The following is an 8,601-nucleotide window of genomic DNA, read 5'->3' as shown; positions in this document are numbered from 1 at the left end:
GAGAATCATACAGGAATGTTGGAGAGTTGTGGAAAGAGGTCTTGGACACTGCATGTACCTGCATAGGCAAGGAGGCAGAGACAGGCAAGGTTCCTCATCTAGGAGGACACTGACAATGTAATGTCCTTAGTCATGCTCTGAGCCCATGTTCCTTCTGTTGCATGCTGCAAATAAACTATAGTGTTGTTTTATGAGATGGTCTTTTTTCTTTTACTACTTATTATTATACTGTATGTCACAATGAGCCCAAAGAGTATTTCAATGTTTTTAAGTCTTTTGCATTCAGATGTTGGGTACATGAGTCCAACAAGATCACAGAAAGGTTAGCTGCAGTCATTTCTCTATAGCACAGCTTGGAATGGAAAACCTGCAGCTGAAGAACTCAGACGAAAGCAGAAACTTTAGAGTTTCACCAGGAAGAAGGCACATACATCCCTGTTACCATTGGGATTAGTGTAGTCTTTCTGTCATTTAGTTATCATGCTATGTAAAATATTATATTCACAGTCCATAGTCATATGTGACACCTCCAGGGGTAACATTCCAGCTGTTGTGGGACTACACATCCCAGCATGCCCTGCCACAGATTTGCTGTTAGGGAATGCAAAAACTGTGGCTGGGCATGCTGGGATGTGTAGTTCCACAGAAAGGGGAGAACCACAAGTTGCCTACCCTAGCACTAGAATAGATTATGAATTCTCAGATGAGCAAGTCTGTGCCTCCTGTAACTTTCATTGTCACATTTGTATTTATTTTGTCTATGGGGGTCATTCCGAGTTGATCGCTAGCTGAAAATGTTCGCTGCGGTGCGATTAATGAAAAAAAGGCACTTCTGCGCATGCGGCGCAGTGCACATGCATATGCGGCGCAGTGCGCGCGCGCAATGTACTTTCACAATGGCCGATTACACAGGGTCTAGCGAAGCTTTTCAGTCGCACTGCTGGCCGCAGAGTGATTGACATGAAGTGGGCGTTTCTGGGTGTCAACTGACCGTTTTCAGGGAGTGTTCGAAAAAATGCAGGCGTGCCAGGAAAAACGTAGGCGTGGCTGGGCAAACGCAGGGCGTGTTTGTGACATCAAATCCGGAACTGAATGGGCTGAAGTGATCGCAAGCCAGTGGCGTAACTACTGCCCCCTCAGTCCTCGCGGTGGCTTGGGGGCGAGGGGCTGCGGGGGCGCCACTGACTTTGCACAGATTGACATGCGGACGATCGTCCGCATGTAAATCTGCGGTCTCCCTCCCTGCTGTAAGGACTTGGAGGGACACGGAGCACATAGCGCGTCTCTCCTGTGTCCCTCCTGGCTCTCCCCCGGCCGGTCTAAGTGCCGTTCGTGAGCTCTGATTGGCTCACGAACCGGCACTTCCTTTATTAGACTTGCCGGGGGAGAGCTAGGAGGGACACAGGAGAGACGCGCTATGCGCTCAGTGTCCCTCCAACACAAAGGTGCGGGGGGGGGGAGAGGAGAGCAGGCACTGGGCGCATATACCTGGCAATGGGGGCATATACCTGGCACTGTGGGGGAAGATCTGGCGCTGGGGGCATATACCTGGCACTGGGGGCATATACCTGGCACTGTGGGGGTAGATCTGGCACTGGGGGCATATACGTGGCACTGGGGGCATATACCTGGCACTGTGGGGGAAGATCTGGCACTGGGGGCATATACCTGGCACTGGGGGCATATACCTGGCACTGTGGGCATATACCTGGCACTGGGGGCATATACCTGGCACTGTGGGGGAAGATCTATACCTGGCACTGGGGGCATATACCTGGCACTGTGGGGGTAGATCTGGCACTGGGGGCATATACCTGGCACTGTGGGGGAAGATCTGGCACTGGGGGCATATACCTGGCACTGGGGGCATATACCTGGCACTGTGGGATTAGATCTGGCACTGGGGGCATATACCTGGCACTGGGGGCATATACCTGGCACTGTGGGCATATACCTGGCACTGGGGGCATATACCTGGCACTGTGGGGGAAGATCTGGCACTGGGGGCATATACCTGGCACTGGGGGCATATACCTGGCACTGTGGGGGAAGATCTGGCACTGGGGGCATATACCTGGCACTGTGGGGGAATATCTGGCACTGGGGGCATATACTTGGCACTGTGGGGGAATATCTGGCACTGGGGGCATATACCTGGCACTGTGGGGGAATATTTGGCACTGGGGGGAGCAGGCACCGAGGGGGCATATGTGGCACTGTGGGGGAAGATCTGGCACTGGGGGCATATACCTGGCACTGGGGGCATATACCTGGCACTGTGGGGGAAGATCTGGCACTGGGGGCATATACCTGGCACTGGGGGCATATACCTGGCACTGTGGGGGAAGATCTGGCACTGGGGGCATATACCTGGCACTGGGGGCATATACCTGGCACTGTGGGGGAAGATCTGGCACTGGGGGCATATACCTGGCACTGTGGGGGAGCAGGCACTGAGGGGGCATATGTGGCACTGTGGAGGAATATTTGGCACTGGGGGTAGCAGGCACTGAGGGGGCATATGTGGCACTGGGGGAGGGGTATATTTGGCACTGGGGGCATGTACCTGGCACTGGGGGCATATACCTGGCACTGTGGGGGAATATCTGGCACTGGGGGCATATGTGGCACTGGGAGCACGGCACTAGCAACAAGCACTACCCCCTAGCAACGAGCATGACACCCAGTGCATCAAACCCCTGGCAACGAGCATGACACCCAGTGCATGAAACCCCTGGCAACGAGCATGACACCCTGAGCATGAAAACCCCTGGCACCATGCATGGAACCAAGAGCATGAAACCCCTGGCAACGAGCAGGTAATTTAAAAGTAATTAGAAGCCTTACTGTAGAACTTAATGTGTAATGGGCATTACGGTGTGTGGCATAATGTATCACGGACATTGCGGTGTGTGTCATAATGTGTCGGGCATTACGGTGTGTTGTATACTATATCACGGGCATTGTGGTATGTGGTATAATGTCTCAGGATCATTGTGGTGTGTGTCATACTGTGTCACAGACATTGTATGTGCTATAATGTATCAGGGGCATTGCAGTGTGTAGCATAATGTATAACGGGCATTGCGATTCCTGTCATAATGTGTCACAGGCATTACGGTGTGTGGCATAATGTGTCGGGGGCATTACAGTGTGTGCATATTGTGTCATGTGCATTGTTGTGTGTGGCATAATGTCTAAGGGCCATTGCAGTATGTGGAATAATGTATACTGGGCATTACTATAAGGAGGAAAAATGACAAATAATGTAAGGGGCATGAATCAGGATTATTTTTCTTTCCTGTGGTGGCTAACGTCTGGTCGTGCAGGTTGCAAAACTGGGATATAAGGTAGTCTTTTCCTGCAATACCACGCCCCTTTACGCGAAGCCACGCCCATTTTAACGAAGCCACACACCCTTTTTGGCGGCGCGCGTCTACGGCGCGCACATATTTGTCCCTTTGCTAATGCCAATTATGGGGGGTATGGGGGGGGGGGGGGGGGGGGGCGCCGAAAGATTTTTTGGCTTGGGGGAGGAAAATTTCTAGTTACGCCACTGTCGCAAGCGCTGAGTAGGTCTGAAGCTACTCAGAAACTGCACAATTTTTTTTGTAGCCGCTCTGCGGTCCTTTCGTTCGCACTTCTGCTAAGTTAAGATACACTCCCAGAGGGCGGCGGCTTAGCGTTTGCACGGCTGCTAAAAACTGCTAACGAGCTATCAACTCGGAATGACCTCATATGTTGTATGTCCCTGTTTTATATACAGCATTCCCCATTTTTCCACTGGTGCCGCCCCTAACAAATGATAATAATATTCAGAGATCCATATAATCAGGTGTGATATTTAATGTCAACATTCAAAATGTTGACACCAGAAGATCAACATGATCTTTATGTTGACATAGACATTATGGGGGTAATTCCAAGTTGATCACAGCAGGATTTTTGATAGCAATTGGGCAAAACCATGTGCACTGCAGGGGAGGCAGATATAACATGTGCAGAGAGAGTTAGATTTGGGTGGGTTATTTTATTTCTGTGCAGGGTAAATACTGGCTGCTTTATATTTACACTGCAAATTAGATTGCAGATTGAACACACAACACCCAAATCTAACTCTCTCTGCACATGTTATATCTGCCTCCCCTGCAGTGCACATGGTTTTGCCCAATTGCTAACAAATATCATGCTGCGATCAACTTGGAATTACCCCCTATGTTGACATCAGAAATGTTGGTATGTTGACATTGCATTTTCAATGTTATTTACCCCAACCCTAATCTAATTCAAAACTGGTCTGTCGACGTTTTGCCTGTCGAAATTCACAATATTGACATATATGTCCATGTCAACACTGCAGGTGTTGACATTCTAGATGTCGATGTACAGAATGTCAGCATAATGACTGCATACCATATAATCTTGTATACACAAGTAATTAGAATTTGACAGGAAAGATAACGTTTTAGGTAGTAAAGCATTAAAGCTCATACAGTATACACAGGTGTTGGGATAAATACTAAGTAAAGGATGGGCAAAACCTTATATATTGACCGTACATTTAATAGTGCTCTAGAAGTAGAAGCCTACTTTCAAAGTTTCCCTGCAGCATAGTGTTCTCTGGGGGTCATTCTGACCCGTTCGCTCGCTGCGTTTTAACGCAGCAGAGCAAACGGGTCCCTACTGTGCATGCGCCGGCGCCGTAACCGTAGTGCGCCGGCGCATGCCAGATGGCCGAAGGCCATAGCAGGGATACGATCGCCCCTGCCTGATTGACAGATAGAGGCTATCGCTGGGCAGGAGGGGGCGGAACGGCGGCGTTTGGCCGCCATTTCGTGGGTTTGGTTTGGTCAACACAGGTGTGGCCGGACCGAACGGGGGGCGGGCCGCAGCAGCTGCATGACGTCACACGCAGCCGCTGCGGGCTGGGAGCGATGAGCAGCTCCCGGCCAGCACGCTAAAGCTGCGCTGGCCGGGAGCTACTCTTGAAGTGCAAAGGCATCGCCATTGTGCGATGCCTTTGCACTTCTGCGAGGGGGGGCTGGACTGACATGCGGGGCGGGCTAGCCCTGTGCTGGTCGTCCCCCCGCATGTCAGGGAAGAAGATCGTAGCTGTGCTAAATTTAGCACAGCTACGAACAATTCGGAATGACCCCCTATGTACTTAGTGAGTGTTCCTGCATAATGCCATTGTAATTAACAGCATTCATATTTCTGAATCGTATTAGGCAAAGTGATTGTGTACCAGAATGTGTGCTTTTATGCACTAGGTCATTGGTTCCCAAACTTCTTTGAGTCATGGCGCCCTAGAACATCAGAATATTTTTCAATAGGGCAAAAGTTTCTTATTGAGAAATTCAGAAAAAAATATTGAAATTAAGTAAATGTTGCTTAAATGTCATCCTTAGGGTCGGTTATGTGGTGAGAGATAGGGTTGCGCTTGTTTGTCAACATATTTTATGATTGGAAGCCACAAACATTGGTTTGGCCTGTAACAATGACCATAAATATTTTTAATTGGTCCTGGACAACCAACCCAGGGCACTCCTGCAAGTGCCCTGAGGCACCCCAGGTTGACACTGCACCCAGTGTGGAAACCACTGCAGTAGGTCCATTGGCCCTCATTCCGAGTTGATCGCTTGCTAGCTACTTTTTGCAGCTGTGCAAACGTATAGTCGCCGCCCACGGGGAGAGTGTATTTTCGCTTTGCAAGTGTGCGATCGCATGTGCAACCAAGCGGGATGAAAACGTTTTTTTGCAGTTTCTGAGAAGGTCTGAACTTACTCAGCCCTTGCGATCACTTCAGCCTGTCCGGTCCCAGAATTGATGTCAGACTCCCGCCCTGCAAACGCCTAGACACGCCTGCGTTTTCCCTACCACTCCCAGAAAACGGTCAGTTGACACCCATAAACTCCCTCTTTCTGTCAATCTCCTTGCAAACGGCTGTGCAAATGGAATCGTCGCTAGAAGCATTGCACAGCAACAATGCTGTTTGTACCCGTACGATGCATGTGCGCATTGCGGAGCAAACGCAGGCGTAGTAGTAACCTGATTGCTGCGCTGCGAAAATCAGCAGTGTGCGATCAACTCGGAATGAGGCCCATTGTACGTAGATAGGACCATTCTGTTAAATTCTTTTTATGTAATACCACCATAAAGGAGCAGCACATAGGCTTTAATAATGTGTGCTGTATGCACAGAATTATTAGTTGACTACTTTAAGAACTTAGTAGAAAGTTGTTTACAATATATTTTTTTTACATATGTCACAATGTATCTGTCTAATGTTAACTGTAACAAGACGATGTTCTGCAGAGACAGGCATTGACTTAGGTATTAGGTGTTTGCAACTCTCATGGTTTTTATTGTTCCACCCTCTACTTGTGACTCTGCTAGACAGTTGTATGACAGTGCAGTAGGCTGTATATATGCTGGCTATTTGAGACACTTTAAAAGTGCCACCCAGATCTGTACTCTGGTTTAAGTGACCCCACTTACCTATCGGTGCTGCGGGTATCACCAGGAATATGGTGAAAGCAACAGGTTTCCAGAAATCTGCACCGCAGATACCACTGCTCACATGGCTCACCCAGTTACACACCTTCAGCCACAAGTGGAGATGCAACTAAGTTGCGCCTGGTTCACCATCACCCGCAGGCTTGTCTAACTGCAGTGCAAAAACATGCAACATCTGTCTATAAAAATGATTTGCCTTGAGCTAAGCATCAGCCTCTAGATCAGGGGTGGAGAACCTCAGGCCAGATGGCAGTATAAGGCCTGCAGAGCCACTTGATCCGGCCCAGCCAGGCTCACCTAGCAGGACGCCCGCTGAGATTTTGTTACTAGTGGGCGCCTGGCTTCTTACCCTCAGTAGCAGCCGGAGGCAGGAGCTCACTCTTGAGCTCCGGCTTCCGGCTCTGGCAGTGTGCGTGTGCTGCTGTGCGGTGTTGACTTCTCTCCCATAGTTCTGAGGAGTGAGTGGCCAGGCGGAGGGCAGCGGTCCGGAAACAGGAGCGGGGCTGGTGAGTATTGTGGTTTTGTTTCTTTCTTTTAATGTGTGTGTGTAAGCATCGCAACTAAAGGCCATATCTAATGGGGTGCAACAACTGACTGGTGGCATATCTAATGGGGCATAACAAGTGACGGGGCATATCTAATGGGGCATAACAAGTGACTGGGGGCATACTTACTAGGGGCATATCTACTGGGGCATAACTACTGACTGGGGGCATATCTACTGGGGGCAGGCCCATTTTTAAGTTGATAATTTTTGTATGGCCCCCGAAGGATTTTAGAAATATCCAAATGGCCCTTGGTAGAAAAAAGGTTCCCCACCCTTGCTATAGATGCTCAATATTTCGGTATTCCGAGTGAAATATAGGACCAGAAGTACATATTTCTGTACTAGTGATCTAATGAAACCTGGACCACCCGACATGATGAAGCTGAAGTCCTGTGCATTGAGGAACAGTATGTGCCCATGCATAGTGAGATGTTTGGCAATAGGATCATGAGCATTTATAGCAAATATTTTTTGGGGAATACCGCACCGGTGTGTAATAGATATCACAAATCGATATAATAACCAAAATAGAAAGATATAAAGAAAACCCTGTTTTCTTATTTTTGATTTGGTGGTGCACCCTGAGTCAATGGCAATTGAGACAACAGAAGGAGAAAAAAGAGACTCTTTTGTGGGCGCACTCTTAACTTGAATTAACATATGAAAAATAGGAAAATTGATCTAAAAATTAACTTTTATTAGTATTACAACAATAAAATGTGTTCAGTGGTCAATGGCATCAAAATGGTAATCAAACAAATGAACTTAGTAGCAGTAAGTTTGCTGATACTAAATAGGATAGTGCAGTACTATAATATAATCAATGATAATTGGATGCTAATTCTAGCATGATAAATTCCGGCTGCCGGTGTCCAAAGTCTTTATGGGGGATTGACCCAACCAGTTTAAGTGACAGATAAGACACTTAAATGCACTAGCCTAATACTAGTATGGTTAAGATGTCTGATGGCGTAATGTACCCAGCTGTCATAGAGAAAGAAAGGGAAAAGTAAGGAGTGAGATGGCAGAGTGATTCTGCTGTCAGTGTTAGACTCTGAGCGTATTAGGCCAATCTTTCTCTCTACTAAACTGAGTATTCCTCAAGGGTCGCCCACTTGAGTACTGACCCAGCCCTACACAGATTAGCTTCCAAGATCGGACGGTTTTGGGCGTTCCCAGTGTGGTATGATAGTAGAGACGACAATGAATGATGATCCAAAGCTTCTGGAATCACTGATGAGAGTTCACGAATTACAAGACAGTTTCATAGATACAGTACATTTACTTTTTTTACTTTTGCACTTACGACCCATCTTCAGTTCATGATAATTGCTTGTTATTTGTAGCAACCTTTTAGGTAAATGTATCTATGTAATCTATTATGCAAGATGCTTGGGACTTAGGGTTTTCGAGGTAAGGGGCTTACCCTTCATCTGAAGCACTTTGACTAAAATATACTGAATTACTCATTAAACAAAAGTAAAAGCCAACACACACACACACACACACACACACACACACACACACACACACACACA

General features: G+C 47.9%; 1 pseudogene; it reads right to left on the bottom strand.

Annotated features, from left to right (window-relative positions):
• Window positions 1–8,141: 8,141 nt before the first annotated feature.
• Window positions 8,142–8,260, bottom strand: LOC134967204 (5S ribosomal RNA; annotated as a pseudogene).
• Window positions 8,261–8,601: the final 341 nt, after the last annotated feature.

Source organism: Pseudophryne corroboree, chromosome 10 (genome assembly GCF_028390025.1).
Source record: "Pseudophryne corroboree isolate aPseCor3 chromosome 10, aPseCor3.hap2, whole genome shotgun sequence".
NCBI classification, from domain to species: Eukaryota; Metazoa; Chordata; class Amphibia; order Anura; family Myobatrachidae; genus Pseudophryne; species Pseudophryne corroboree.
The sequence above is the reverse complement of the archived record's forward strand: the minus strand, read 5'-3'. Positions and strand labels throughout refer to the sequence as shown.